Source organism: Ailuropoda melanoleuca, chromosome X (genome assembly GCF_002007445.2).
Source record: "Ailuropoda melanoleuca isolate Jingjing chromosome X, ASM200744v2, whole genome shotgun sequence".
NCBI classification, from domain to species: Eukaryota; Metazoa; Chordata; class Mammalia; order Carnivora; family Ursidae; genus Ailuropoda; species Ailuropoda melanoleuca.
The window spans coordinates 54,379,723-54,396,026 of NC_048238.1; the positions used below are offsets into that span (position 1 = coordinate 54,379,723).

General features: G+C 38.3%; 1 long non-coding RNA gene across 1 annotated transcript in view; it reads left to right on the plus strand.

Annotated features, from left to right (window-relative positions):
* Positions 1–16,304, plus strand: part of LOC117797412 — an 86,585-nt gene that overhangs the window by 18,987 nt on the left and 51,294 nt on the right. Inside the window, exon 4 of the long non-coding RNA XR_004622354.1 lies at positions 15,983–16,181. This is a non-coding gene — a long non-coding RNA (uncharacterized LOC117797412). The remainder of the gene's footprint in view (positions 1–15,982; positions 16,182–16,304) is intronic.

Consider the following 16,304-nt stretch of genomic DNA (forward strand, 5'->3'; position numbering starts at 1 on the left):
CGCTCCCGGAGCTCCCTTCTCAGCCTGCTGTCTCAAGCGTGCGGGTCCGCGGTCTGTCCGCTCCCCCTTGCAGGTGGCTACCGCTTCCCGGCGCCCTGACACGGCGGCTCCCTCCCCCTTCTGTTTAGCTTCCGATATCTGTGCGCGGTTTCACGGCTCCCCGCTTCGTACCTCGATACTCAGCGCTGGAGATGTTCATTTGTAGAGATCCAGATGTATCTTCCTGCGTCTCAGGCTGATTCCGTGGATAGTCCTGCTGGTCTGGTACCTATCCAGCTCAACTCAGGGGACCGGCTGAAAAAGGGGGTCCCCTACTCCTCCGCCATCTTAACCCGATCTCTGGATGCCTTTTCTTTTTGTTGTATGATTGCTGTGGCTAGGACTTCCAATACTGTGTTAAATAACAGTGATGAGAGTGGACATCAGTGTCTTGTTCCTGACCATAGAGGAAAAGCTCTCAGTTTTTGCCCATTGAAGATGTGGGTTTTTTGTATATGGCCTTTATTATGTTGAGGTATGTTCCCTCTCTCCCTACTTTCTTGAGAGTTTTTATCATATCTATTCATGATCTTGTACTTTGTCAAATGCTTTTTCTGCATCTATTGAGAGGACTATTTGGTCTCGTCCTTTTTTCTTTTATTAATGTAGTATATCATGTTGAATGACTGTTGTTGCAGCCCAAAAGTAAATCCTACTTGATCATGGTGAATCATTCCTTTCATGTACTGTTGGATTTGATTTGCTGGTATTTTGTTGAGAATTTTTACATCTATGTTCATCAGGAATATTGGTTTATATTTCTCTTTTTTAGTGGAGTCTTTGGTTTTGGAATCAAGATAATACTGGCCTCATAGGATGAGTTTGAAAGTTTTCCTTCCATTTCTGTTTTTTTGGAACAGTTTCACAAGAATAGGAATTAATTCTTTAAACACTTGGTAGAATTCCCTTGTGAAGCCATCTGACCCTGGACTTTTGTTTGTTGGGAGATTTTTGATTACTGGTTATTGATCTGTTGAAGTTTTCTATTCCTGTTTCAGTTTTGTTCGCTTATATGTTTCTAGGAATTTACCCATTTCTTTCTTGTCCAAATTGTTGACATTTAATTTTTCATAATATTCTCTTATAATTGTTTGGATTTCTGTGGTGTTGGTTGTTCTTTCTTCTCTTTCACTTGTTATTTTATTTATTTGGGTTCTTTCTTTTTTTTTGGTAAGTCTCGCTAGGGGTTTATCAATTTTATTAATATTTTCAAAGAAACAGCTTCTGGTTTCATTCATCTGTTTCTTTCTTTTCAGTATCATTTATTTCTTCTCGAATTTTTATTTCCCTTCTTCTGAGGACTATAGGCTTTCTTCGTTGTTCTTTTTCTAGCTCCTTTAGGCATAAGGTTAGGTTATGTATTTGGGATTTTTCTTGGTTCTTGGGATAGGCCTATGTTGCTGTATACTTCCCTCTTCTGAGGCTTTTGCTACATTCCAAAGGCTTTGGATCATTGTGTTTTGTTTCTGTGTATTTTTTTATTTCTTCTTTAATTTCCTAGTTGACCAACTTATGGTGTTTAACCTCCATGTATTTGTGATCTTTACAAATTTTTTCTTGTGCTTGACTTCAGGTTTCATAGTGTTGTGGTCAGAAAAGATGCACTGTATGATCTCAGTCTTTTTGTACTTATTGAGGCCTGATTTGTGACCTAATATGTGATTTATTCTGGAGAATGTTTCCTGTGTACTTGAAAAGAATGTGTATTCTGCTTTGGGATAAAATGTTCTGAATACATCTGTTAAATCCATCTGGTCCAGTTTGTCATTCAAAACCATTGTTTCCTTGCTGATTTTCTGCTTAGATGATCTGTCCATTGATGTAAGTGGGGTATTAAAGTACCCTATTTTTATCCATGAGTTCTTTTATGTTGGTTATTAATTGTTATATATATTTGGGTGTTCCCAAATTGGGGGCAGAAATATTTACAATTGTTAGATCTTCTTGTATGAATGGTTCCCTTTATTATGATATAGTGTCCTTCTTCATCTTCTGTTATACTGTTTGGTTTAAAATCTAGTTTTTCTGGTTTAAGTATTGCTGCTCCAGGTTGCTTTTGACATCCATTGCATGGTAAATGTTTCTCCATTCTCTCACTTTCAATGTGCAGGTGTGTTTAGGTCTAAAATGAGTCTCTTGTAGGCAGCATACAGATGCGTCTTGTTTCTTTTATCCTTTCTGATACCCTGTGTCTTTTGATGGGATCATTTAGTCCATTTACATTCAAAGTGATTATTGATAGATATGAATTTAGTGCCATTTTATTACTTGTTTTGTCATTGTTTCTGGAGGTTTTCTCTGTTCCTTTCTAGTCTTTGTCACTTTTGGTCTTTCTTTCCCACCCAAAGAGTCCCCTTTAATATTTTTGCAGGGATGGTTTAGTGGTCATGACCTCCTTTGTTTTTGTTTGGGAAACTTTCTCCTTCTATTCTGAATGATAGCCTTGCTGGATAGAGTATTCTTGGCTGCAGATATTTCCCATTCAGCTTGTTGAATATATCATGTCACCATTTTCTGGCTTGTCGGGTTTCTATGGAGAGATCTGCAGTTAACTTTATGGGTCTTTCTTTGTAAGTTAGGGACTTCTTTTTTCTTGCTGCTTTTAGGATTTTTCCTTTATCACTATATTTTGCAAATTTAACTACAATATGTCTTGTTATTAGCCTGCTTTTGTTGATTTTGATGGGAGTTCTCAGAGCCTCCTGGATTTGGATGTCTATTTCCCTCCTCAGATTAGGGAAGCTTTGAGCTATCATTTAAACTCAAGCCTTCTGTCCCTTTTCCTCTCTTCTTCTGGGAGACCTATGATACGAATATTATTACGTTTGATGGAATCACTGAGTTCCCTAAGTCTACTGTTGTGATCCATCATTCTTCTTTCTCTCTTTTGTTCACCTTCATTATTTTCCATAATTCTGTCTTCTGTATAACTTACTCATTTCTCTGCTTCTTCCATCCTTGTCATTATTACATCCAGTTTCAAATCTCAGTTATTGCATTTCTCTTTTCTGCCTGATTTTTTTTTTTTTTAACTCTCCTCTCTGTGGTAAGGATCTCCCTGATGTCTTTCATGCTTTCCCCAAGCCCGGAGAGTATCCTGACAATTGTTGTTTTAAATTCTCCATCAGGCCTATTATTTATATCTGTTTCGATTAGATCTCTGTGACCTTTTCTTATTTTCTTTTGGGATGAATTCCTCCTTCTCGGCACTTTGGCTATGGCTCTGTCTTCTGAGTGTTAGAAAAGCCTGTTATATTTCCTGCTCCTGAGAGTAATGGCTTTAGGAAGAAAAGGTCAGGTAGTGTACAGGGCCTGGTACTTCATTGAGTGTCTCTGGTGTGTGCTGCATGCACTCTGCTCTCCCTCATGCAGCACTCTCCCTCTTCTCTCCCTCTTGGAGCAGCACTCTGCTCCTATATCCCTTGGGTCAGTCATCTGTAGAGGTCGTCCTTGCCCACAGTAGGCAGTGCAAGGCTGCTCTGTCCCTTGGGTCAGTCATCTGCAGAGGTCCTCCTTGCCTGCAGTGGGCAGTGTTTGGATCTTGGCCAGAATGTGGCGAGTTTTAACTAGGTGTGCTCTGGTCTGCTTGTTACATAAGACCTGATGTTACTTCCATTACAACTGAAGCCTTGCAGAACTCTGTGGTGGGGGGAGGCACCTGGGTGGCTCAGTCACTTAAGTGTCTGCCTTTGGCTCAGGTCTTGATCTCAGGGTCCTGGGATCAAGCCCCACAGCAGGCCCCCTGCTCATCAGGGAGCCTAGTTCTCCCTCTCCCTCTGCCCCCACTCCCATGCTTGCTCTCTTCCGCTCTCTCTCAAATAAATCTTAAAAAAAAAAAACCCGAAAAACTCTACCATCGGTAGACATGGTGCATGCAGGGCTTCCTGCTGGTCTTCTGGGGAAGGGGACTGCTGTGCTTTTCCTTATGCACACGTGCTGGAGTCAAGCGTTAGCAGAGTGCACGGGGCTGGGGAGGAGGGACTTGGTGAAAGCCGGTAAGCCGGTTAGTCAGCCAGGCAGCCAGTGTTGGTGCTGTGCTGTTTATTGAAGTTGGTTTGTACTGAGAGGCGGTGGAGGAAAATGGCGTCAGCCAGCCCCCCCACCCCCACCCGAGAGGGGAGTCTGTACTTGTTGCTCTCAGGAAGCACTCCTAGAAGAGTGAATAATTTCCCCTGGTGTGTCCCATGTTTTCATACTGTCTCCAGGTTGCTTGCCTTCCTGGAGCGGCAGTTCATTGCACTTTGGGCTGTATCTCAGCCAAGCCCGCTGAGTTTTAAAACTCCAAACTTCAGTAGGGACCAGGTGTGCTGGGGACCTGCGATGGTCTTCTGGGGTAGGGTCTCTCACTCCACTGGAACTAATGCAGTCTTGATCAAGAAGGGCAGTTACACCAGAGTGCAGGGGCGTGAGATTTGGAGCAAAGCAGGCTAAATAGCCAGTGTCTGATTTATCCCCCCTCAGCCCGTGTCTTTATGCCTATGCTGAGGGACGCGGGAGGGAAATGGCAGCCGTGGCTCTTTTGTCCCCAGAGAGGCAAAGCCAGCTCTTACAGATAACGCTCCAGGAAGAGTGACAGTCTGTCCCCATGTGCCATAGGCAGTCCTCAGATGGTGCCGTCTGCCCCACGTTGCTTGCCGGCCTTCTCTTAAGGAGTAAGGCAGTGCCCCCAGGTTTCTATCCCAGCCAAGCCTGTGAACCTCTAAAACTCAAGCCTTTAAGCCCCCGCTGGTTACAAAAACTCATGAAAATCAGCCTCTCTGGTTTTCCCAGCCAATGGCTTTGGAGAAGTATTCTTGTGTGAATCCCTGTGCATGGTACTCTCTCTCTTGCCTTTCTCTGAGACCAGGGCTCCCTCCCCGCCACAGCACCCGCAGTCCATTTCTCCCCCAAAGCACCTCTCAGTACTTCCTAAGTTCCTTGATGTGGCCTCTTCTCTCCCTCTAGTTGTGCAGTTTGTTCTGAGAGTGCTCGGGTTGATTTCTTCGGTATTTAGAATGATTTGATAGTTACTGGTTGTGTTCGAGGGATGAGGCAAGCCTAGGGTCCTCCTACTATACCACCATCTTAGCTCTTTTTATTTTTTCCCAATTTTCATATTTAAAAAATATTGCCAGTTTGGTGAAGAATGGCATCCCAGTGTTTTTTAAATTTGTATTTTTAAAAACTTTGAGTTTAACGTTTTTCTCATTTTTAAGTATCATTTTTATAGGCTTTTTTTTGCAAGTAGTTAATTCCTTTTCCCCCTATTTGTTAGATTTTTGATAATTTTTCCGCAATTTTAAAGAATTCTGTATGTTTAATGGAATATAGCCCTATGTGGAGATAAATTGCAAATATTTTCCTTGAGTTTGTTAGCTATCTTTCTTCCTTTTTTTGTCCCCTAACTTAGATGATGTAAGAAAGACGTTAGGGTTAGAAGCCGATGGACAAGAAAGAATTCTTGAGACGTCTTTGGTGCAAAAAGGTGATTTTATTAAAACATGGGGACAGGACCCGTGGGCAAAAGAGCTGCGCTGGGGTCATAAGGAGTGACCCATTACATACTTTCAAGTTGGGAGGGGTTAGGGATAGCATAAGTCTCTAAGGAATTTGGAAGCAAGGTTTCCAGGACCTTGATGGGGGCTAGCTATTGTTGGGAAAAGGTCATTTATTACCATCTAATAAAACCTTAGTCATGAGACCCTTCAGGTTTATATCGGTGGGCCAGTGCTTGGAGGATGATTGCCAACACGGTATCTTAGAGATAAAAGAAGTTTCAAAGGAATTTTTATACGTTAAAGTAGACTTACAGGATTGGGGGCAGGGTAGGCTAGGATTGTCTTTTGCCCTTAGCAAAGTATTAACCTCGAGGCAGTTGAGTCCCTAGCGGAATGTCACTCTGCCTGTGTCAAGGACTTGCCACTGGGCTGTAGGAAATAAGGAAATTTAATAATTTTTCTTCTGCCTTTGTTTCCCATATCAAGATACAATTTATAAATAAATTAAAATTGACTGTACCTTAGTTTATTTGTTCACTTGTTGAAGGACTTTTTGGTTGTCTCCAGGTTTTGATGGTGAATAAAGCCTCTGAATATTTCATACCAGTTTTGGTATGGATATGTATTTTTAGTTTTGTTTTGGGTAAATACCTAGGAATAGGATTACTGGGTCACATTGTAAGAGTATATCTAACCTTACAAGAGACTGCCAAATAGTTTTCCAAAAAAGCTTTACTGTTTTACATTCCCACCTGAAATGTGTGCGTTTCCAGATGTTTTACACCCTCACCAGCACGTTATAGTGTTTTAAAAAAGCCATTCTAATAAGTGTTTAGTAGTATTTTGTCATTTTAATTTGTATTTCCCCAGTAATTATGATGTTGAATATCTTTTAATGTGTTATTTGACTTTTATATCTTTCGTGAAATGTCTGGTCAAATTTTTTGTTGCTTGTCTTAGCATTGACATAGAATGTTTCTTCATATTTCCTAGGTATAAGTCCTTTGTCAGATAATATGCATTTTGAATATTTTCTCCCATTCCTTAGGGTGCCTTTTGGTTTTCTTAAGGATGTCATTAAAAAAATCAGAAGTTTTTTTGTTTTTTGTTTTTTTAACTTTGTTTCTGTTTTTGTTTTTAAAGATTTCATCCATTTATTTGTCAGAGAGAGAGAGCACAAGCAGGGGGAGTGGCAGGCAGAGGGAGAAGCAGGCTCCTTGCTGAGCAAGGAGCCCCATGCGGGACTTGCTCCCAAGACCCTGGGATCATGACCTGAGCCAAAGGCAGATGCTTAACCAGCTGAGCCACCCAGGCATCCCAAAGATCAGAAGTTTTTTGATGAAATCCATTTCATAAAGTTTTTTTCTTATATGGTATGTACTTTATGGTTTTTTTTTGTTTGTTTCAAGTTTTTATTTAAATTCTAGTTAGTTAACATATAGTGTAATATTGGCTTCAGGAGTAGAATTTAGTGATTCTTCACTTATATATAACACCCAGTGCTAATCACAAGTGCCGTCCTTAATACCCATCACCCATTTAGCCCATCCCTTGCCTACCTCCCCTCCAGGAACTCTAGTTTGTTCTCTGTAGTCAGGAGTCCCTTATGGTTTGCCTCCCTATCTTTTTTTCTTCCTTCCCCTATATTTATCTGTTTTGTTTCTTAAATTCCACATATGAGTGAAATCATGGTATTTGCCTTTCCCTGACTGACTTATTTTGCTTACTCTCTAGCTCCTTTATGTCATTGCAAATGGCAAGATTTCATTCCTTTTGAACCTTTTGGTTCGGTAATATTCCATTTTATATATTTATTACATCTTCCTTATCCATTCGTCGGTTGATGGATATTTGGGCTCTTTTCATAATTCAGTTCTTGTTGATAATGCTGCTATAAACATCAGGGTGCATGTATCCCTTCCAATCAGTATGCTTGTATTCCTTGAGTAGATACCTAGTAGTGCAATTGCTGGATTGTAGGGTAGTTCTATTTTTAACTTTCTGAGGCACCTCCGTACTATTTTCCAGAGTGTCTGTGCCAATTTGTATTCCCAACAACAGTGTAAGAGGGTTTCCCTTTCTCCACATCCTTGCCGACACCTGCTGTGAGGTGGTATCTCATTGTAGTTTTTATTTGTATTTCCCTGATAGTGATGTAGAGCATCTTTTCATGTGTCTTGTTAGCCATCTGGATGTCTTCTTTGGAAAAATGTCTATCCATGTCTTCTGTCCATTTCTTAACTGGATTATTTGTCTTTTGGGTTTGGATTTTATAAGTTCTTTATAGATTTTAGATACTAAACCCTTTATCAGATACGTTATTTTCAAGTATCTTCTCCCATTCTGTATGTTGCCTTTTAGTTTTGTTGATTGTTTCCTTTGCTGTGTAGAAGTTTTTTTTTTTTTTTGAAGACCCAGTAGTTCATTTTTGCTTTTTTTATCCCTGTTTCCAGAGACGTGTCTTGTAAGAATTTGCTAAGACCAATGTCAAAGAGGTTGCTGCCTCTGTTTGCTAGGATTTTAATGGTTCCTTGTCTCATGTTTAGGTCTTTCATCCATTTTGAATTTATTTCTGTTTACGGTGTTAGAAAGTGTTCCATTTTCATTCTTCTGCATGTTGCTGTCCAGTTTTCCCCACACCATTTGTTGAAAAGAGTGTTTTTCCCAATGGATACCTTTTCTTGCTTTGTTGAAGGTTAGTTGACCATGTAGTTATGGGTCCATGTTTTTTATCTAATTAATATTTTCCTATGCCAAAGTAGAAAATATATTCTGTTTTCTTGTTTTATCATTTCACTTCTTACATTTAGGTCTTTAAATCTATTAATTAAAGTTAATTTAATTTACTTTAATTAATTTTATTTATAGAATAGTTTTAGACTTAAAGAAAAGTTGAGCAGCTAGTAAAGAGAGTTCCCATACTACTCCCTCCCCATCATACAGTTTGTTCGTCTTACATTAGTGTGGTTCATTTATTATAATAAATGAACTTAAAGTCATATTACTGTTAAGTATCATCTAGAGTTTATATTAAGGTTCACTCTTTGTGTCCTACAGTTCTAAGAGTGTTGACATATGCATGATGTCTTGTGTATAACATTACAGTATTACACAGAATAGTTTCCCCTGTGCACCATCTGCTCATCCCTTCCTTTCTCCTGCTTCCCTGGAGTCCCTGGCAACCAGTGATCCATTTACTTTCTCTATAGTTTTTCCTTTTCCATGTTATGTAGTCTGAATTAATACAGTGTGTAACCTTTTTAGACTGGCTTCTTTTACTTAGCGATGTGCTTTTAAGATCCCTCCATGTCTTTTCATGGTTTGATAGTTCATTTCTTTTTAGCGGAGAATAATAATTCAGTGTCTGGATGTACCATAGTTTACTTACCATTCACCTACTGAAGAATATCTTAGTTGCTTCTTATTTTTGACAATTGATGTATTATTAAGTAAACCCATATCTTTATAAATCAAGCTCCCTAAACATTCTTGTATAGGTTGTTGTGTGGACATAAATTTTCAGTTCTTTTGGGTAAATACCAAGAAGCATGATTGCTGAATTGTATGGTAAGAGTATGTTTAGTTTTGTAATAACTGCCAAACTGTCTTCTACAGTGGCTGTGGTATTTTGCATTTTCACTAGCAATGAATGATAGTTTCTGTTGCTTTTTTCCTTGCTGGCATTTGGTATTACCAATTTTGTTTTGTTTTGTTTTGTTTTGTTTTTGCTTTTTAGCTATTCTGAAAGGTGTGTAGTGGTATTTCATTGTTGTTTTAATTTGCAGTTCTCTTATGACATACATTGTACGTCTTTTCATCTCCTTATTTTCTTTGAGTCACTGTTAGTTGTTTTGCTTATTTTTTTTTTTTTTTTAAAGATTTTTTAATTTATTTATTCGACAGAGATAGAGACAGCCAGCAAGAGAGGGAACACAAGCAGGGGGAGTGGGAGAGGAAGAAGCAGGCTCATAGCAGAGGAGCCTGATGTGGGGCTCGATCCCATAACGCCGGGATCACGCCCTGAGCCGAAGGCAGACGCTTAACCGCTGTGCCACCCAGGCGCCCCTGCTTATTTTTTTGACTAGGTTTCTTGTTTCCTTATTGTTGAGTTTTGAGAGTTCTTTCTATTGGGGCGCCTGGGTGGCTCAGTAGGTTAAGCATCTGCCTTCAGCTCAGGTCATGATCCCAGGGTCCTGGGGTCGAGCCCCGCGTTGGGCTCTCTGCTCAGCAAGGAGTTTGCTTCTCCCTCTGCCCCTCCCCCCATTCATGCTCTCTCTCTCTCTCCCCATGCTATCTCTCTCTCGAATAAATAAATACAATCTTAAAAAAAAAAGAGTTCTTTGTATATTTTGGGTACACATCCTTTATCTGATAGTGTTTTGCAAGATCTTCTCTTAGACTCTGGTTTGTCTTTTCATTTTCTTTGTACTGTCTTGTATAAAGCAGTACGACTTATTTTAGTTAAGTTTAACTTATCAGTTATTTCTTTTGTGGATCATGGTTTTGGTGTTGTATGTAAATTGTGCTTAAAGGAAATATTTAAGACAACTGTGGTATGATTGGGGGAGGGTCAAGGGTCATAAAGGAGGGGTATTTTTTTTTTTTTTTTTTAAAGATTTTATTTATTTGACAGAGATAGAGACAGCTAGCGAGAGAGGGAACACAAGCAGGGGGAGTGGGAGAGGAAGAAGCAGGCTCATAGCAGAGGAGCCTGATGTGGGGCTCGAACCCATAACGCCGGGATCACGCCCTGAGCCGAAGGCAGACGCTTAACCGCTGTGCCACCCAGGCGCCCCAGGAGGGGTATTTTCTATGCTTGATTTTAACTAGTAAAATGTTGATAGTAGTAGACTGTGTTAACGTGTGTGTGTATATATGTATATATGTATGTAAAAAAATAGAAAACTAAGAGAACAAAGGAAAAATAAAATGGCAGAGGTTGGCTCTAATATATTGACAATTACATTAGATTTAAATGGTTTAAATGCACTTAAGACACTTAAAGACAAGAGACTGTCACTTAAAAGACAAGAGACTGTCAGAGTAAAGTAGTAGTCATGACCCAATTATATGTGTTAATAAGAAACTCACTTCGATTTTATAGGCAGATTGAAGGTAGAATTGTAGGCAGAGATATGCCATGCAAACCTCAATCAAAGGAAAGCCGTAGTGACCTTTTTTTTTTTTTAATTTTATTTTTAAATAATCTCTACAGCCAGTACGGGGCTTGAACTTACAGCCCCAAGATCAAGAGTCACATGCTCTAGCTGACTGATCCATTCAGGCACCCCAATAGTGACTATTTTAATACAGATAAAGTAGGCTTTAGGCCAAAAAAATATATATATTTATATATACACATATATATATATATATAATGGAGATTATATATAATCTATATATATAATAAAAATATATATAATCTATATAAGGGGAGGACACTTTGTAATGATAAAATTCGCTTATAAGATATGGCAGTCCTGGGGCACCTGGGTGGCTTAGTTGGTTATGTGTCTGACTCTTGATTTCGACTCAGGTCACCATCTCAGAGTCATGAGATAGAGTCCCACATCAGGCTTTTCCCTCAGTGCAAAGTCTGCTTAAGATTCTCTCCCTCTCCCTCTGCCCCCGACTCAGGTCACCATCTCAGAGTCATGAGATTGAGCCCCACATCGGGCTTTTCCCTCAGTGCAGAGTCTGCTTAAGATTCTCTCCCTCTGCCCCCTCCCCCCAACTCTCTCACATGACCACTCTCTCTCTCTCTCTCAAAAAAAAAAAAAAAAAAAAAGGATATGGCAGTTCTAAAGTGCATGTACCAAACAATAGAATTATAAGACTTCAGCAGTCTTTTCACAATTGGCAGAGCAATGAGACAGAGTATCAGTATGTATATAGAAGAACTCAGCAGTGGGGCACCTGGGTGGGTCAGTTGGTTAAGCGTCTGCCTTCGGCTCAGGTCATGATCCCAGAGTCCCGGGATGGAGCCCTGCATCAGGCTCCCTGCTCAGTGGGGGAGCCTGCTTCTCCCTCTGCCTGCTGCTCCTCCTGCTTGTGTTCTCTCTCTGTCAAATAAATAAATAAAATCTTTAAAAAAAAAAAAAAAGAACAGTACTGTAAACCAACAAGATTTAATTGGCATTTATAGAACATTTCATACAACTGAAGAATATACATTATTTTTTTTAACAGCGTTTATTTTTTAGAGTTTTAAGTTTACAGAAAAATTGAGAAAACCAGTTTCCTTTATTACTATCTTGTATTCGTATGGTACATGTATTACAATTGAGCCAATACTGATAAATATTAACTAAGATCTATAGTTTACATTAGGGTTCACTCTGCATTATATAGTATATTTGATAAATTTAAAATTACATGCATTCACTATTACAGTTTCATACAGAGTAGTTACACTGCCATAAAAATCCCCTGTACTCCCACCTTTTCATCCATGCCACCCTTGAAACCCCTGACAACTACTGATATTTTTTACTGTCTTCATTGTTTTGCCTTTACCAGAGTGTCATGCAAATCATACATTATGTAGCCTTTTCGCTTTATTTCTTTCACATAGCAATATGTATTAAAGTTCCTCTGTGTCTTCCTGGGTTGATAGCTCATTTCTTTTTGTTGCTGAGTAATAAATACATACTATTTTATAGTGTTTTCTGTGCTATTTAGAAGATACAGGGGCGCCTGGGAGGCTCAGTCTGTTAAGTGTCTGACTCTTGGTTTCATCTCAGGTTATGATCTCAGATCATGAGATCGAGCTCTCATCGGGCTCCATGCTCAGTGTGGAGTCTGCTTGAGTTTCTTGCTCCCCTCTGCCCCTCCCCGCCTCACATGGGCTTGTGCTCTCTCTCTCTCTCTCTCAAATTAAAAAAGAGATTTACCAGGATAGACCAAACTTCAGCAGTGAAACAAACCTCAACAAATTTAAAATAACTGAAATAATACAGAGTATGTTCTGACTATATAATAGACTCAAACTAAAAATTAAAAACAAAAATAAGGAATTCTAACCAGCTGGATATTAAACAGCACGCTTAAGTAATCTATGGGTCAAAGTTAAAGTCTCAAGGGGGGAAATTTTATATATATGCATATATATGTTTATGTATCTGAAAGAACATGTAAGCATAGCTATCAAAATATGTGAGACAAAGTATTAAGGCATTGTGTGGAGAAGAATTTATAGCACTAAATTCTTTCTTTTTTTTTTTTTTTTTAAAGATTTTATTTATTTGTCAGAGAGAGAGGAAGAGAGCAAAAACAAGGGGAGTGGGAGGCAGAGGGAGAAGCGGGCTTCCCGCGGAGCAGAGGGCCCAATGGAGGACTGGATTCCAGGACCCTGTGATCATGACTTGAGCTGAATGCAGACACTTAACTGACTGAGCCAGCCAGGCAGCCCACCAGTAAATATTTTCGTTAGAAATAAGGAAAGGCGTCAATTCCATAATCTACTTCCCACTTCATGAAACTAAAAAAAGAAAAAAAAAAAGAGCATAATTAACCCCAAACCAGCTAAAGGAAGGAAATAATAAGGTAAGAAATTAATGAATTTGTTGCAGCTGGGTGGCTCAGTTGGTTAAGTTTCTACCTTCAGCTCAGGTCATGATCTCAGGGTCCTGGGATTGAGCCCCTCGTTGGAGTCCCTGCTCAGTGGGGAGCCTGTTTCTCCTTCTCTCTCTGCCCTTCCCCTTGATCGTGTTTTCTCTCACTATAAAATAAATAAAATCTTTAAAAAAAATTAATGAATTTGAGAGTAGGAAAACAATAGAGAAATCAGTGAAACAAAAAATAACATTGGTAAACTACCAATAAACATTGGTAAACAGAGAGAATTCAAGTCATTAGTATCAGGAAAGATCCTACAGCCCTTGAAAAGATAATAAGGGCATAATATGGACAACTTTATACCCATAAATTAATCAACTTAGAAGTAAAAGAACGATTTCTTCAAAATCGACAAACTGCCAAATCTAAATCAAGGTGAAATTGATTAGAACTTGAATAGTCCCACAACCATTAAGGAAATTGAAAGTGTAATTTGAAAGGTGCTAAATAGAAATCTTAAGACCTAGATGATTTCACTTTTATATACTATAAATTAAGGAATAATTAAAACCAACTTTACATAATCTCATGCAAAAAGCAGAACTTATTGTGACAGTATTACCCTGATATGAAAACTATGCAAAATTCATACAGAACCCCCCTAAAACTACAGACCAATATATTTCACCATCTTAGACCCAAACTACTTTTAACATACTAGCAAATTGAATGTAGTCATGTTTGAGAATTATACACCATGACCAAATGGAATTTTCCCTGGTATGCAAGGCTGGTTCAGCATTTGAAAATCAATCAATATAATGCACAGTATCAACAGGATAGAGAAGAAAAATCATGTGATTGTATTAAATTGATCCCCAAAAGGTATACGACAATATCAGATGCCTGTTTATGATAACTCTCAGAGAATGAGGAATATAGGGTAACTCCCTTGACTTGATAAACAGCATCTACAAAAACCCCACAGATAACATCATATATAATGGTGAAAGATTGCATACATATCCCTAGGGTCAGAAAAAATGGCAAGAATATTACTCCTACCTGTATTATTCAACATAGTGCCAAAAAGTCAAGCCACCATAGTAAGGCAAGAAAATGAAATAAAAAGTGTCCTAATTAAAAAGAAATTTGTCCCTATTTGCAGGTAACACGTTTGTATATGTAAAAATTTAAAGGAATCTACACAAAAGCTCCCCAAATTCCTAGAATTAGTGATTTCAGCAATGTTATAGGCTACAACATCAATATACAAATATCAGTCATATTTCTGTATATTATTAATGAATGTGTGAAAACCAGAATTTATAATACAATTTACAGCTACTCCAAGGAAATATAATACTTAGATATAAACTTAATGAAACATATAGGATCTGTATTCTAGAAATTACTGAATGCTGATGAAAGAAACTAAGGAAGACCTAAATAATTGAAGATATTTACCATGTTCATGAATTGGAAGACAATATATTGAAGATGTCAGTTGTCCCCAAGGTGATACAGTTTTAATGGAATTCCTATATAAATCCTAGGGTGTTTTTGTAGATATAGAGAAGCTTATTCTAAAATTTATATGAAAGGGTCAGTTGGTTAAGCATCTGCCTTCAGCTCAGGTCATGATTCTGGAGTCCTGGTTGGAGCCCTGCTTCAGGCTCCCTGCTCAGCAGGGAGTCTGCTTCTCCCTCTCCTGCTCCTCCTGCTTGTGCTTTCTCTCTGTCAAATAAATAAATAAATAAATAAATATCCTTAAATAAATAAAATTTATATGAAAAAGCAAAGGCCCTAGAATAGCTAAAACAATCTTGAAAAAGACTGAATTGGTGTAATCATTCTGTTACTAATGTCTACTGTATATTTAGAATAATCAAGACAGCGTTAAACTGGTAGAGGGATAGACATATCAATTTGACAAAATCAAGAACTGAGAAATAGACACAGTTATGCCTTCCTGATTTTGACAAAAGCAGAAAAACAGTTCAGTAGGGAAAGAGCCTTTTCAACAATGGTGCTTGTGCAACTGGACATCCATGGGGGAAAAAAAGACTCTTGGTGTGAAATTCACACCTTGTACAAAAATGAACTGAAAACAAATTCTAGACTTCAGTGTAAAAAGTAAAACTTAAAACTATAAAACTTCTAGAAGAAAACAGAGAAAATCAGAATCTTGGGGTAGACAAGGAGTTCATATACTTAACTTCAAAAGCATGACCTGTAAAAGGAAAAATTGATGAATAAAACCTCATGAACACCAAAAACTCTTATTCTGCTAAATACTCTGTTAAGAGCACGTAAAGAGAAGCTATAGAGTGGCAGCAGTTTATTTGTAAACTGTGTGTCTTGCATGTAAATACTAGTACATTTAGTAATAAATACATAAAAAAACTAGAAACGAAAAAGTAAAAAACCAGACCGTTAATCCAGTGAGAACACGAACAAAAGACATGAAGAGATGTTTCAAGGAAGGAGATATGCAGATGGCACATTAGAAAAGGAAGAGCTGTTCAACATCATTAACCATTTTTGAAATACAAATTAAAACCACAAGGAAATATATCTACGTATTAAAATAATAAAATGAAAAATAGAGGTAGCATCAAGTGTTGGTTAGGATGCAGAGAGTCTGGATTACTCATGTTTTTGATGGGAGTGTAAAATGCTATAGCCATTCTAGAAAAGTTTAGCAGTTATTATATTAAACATGCAACTACTGTATAACCCAGTAGTTACAGTCTTGAGTGTAAAAAATAAATCCCAGAGAAATGAAAATTTATGTTCACACAAAAACCTATGTATAAATGTTCATAGCATCTTATTCATAATTGTAACAATGTAGAAATTCCAGATGTCTTTTATTTTTTTAATTTATTTTTTCTTTTATTTTTTAGATTTAGAGCATGAGCGGAGGGGGGCAGGCAGAGGAGGAGAGAGAAGTAGACTCCCTGCTAAACAGGGAGCCCGATGCGAGGCTGGATCCCAGAACCCTGAGATCATGACCTGAGCCGAAGGCAGATGTTCAGCTACCTGAGCCACCCAGGCCTCCCTTCCCTGATGTCCTCTAATGGTTGGATGCCTAAACAAATTCCGGTATGTTCATTGCAAATTGTTAAATTAACAATTGTGTGTGTTTTTTTTTAAAAGATTTGTTTTTTTTTTTTTTAATTTTATTTTATTATATTGTGTTAATCACCATACAGTACATCCCCAGAC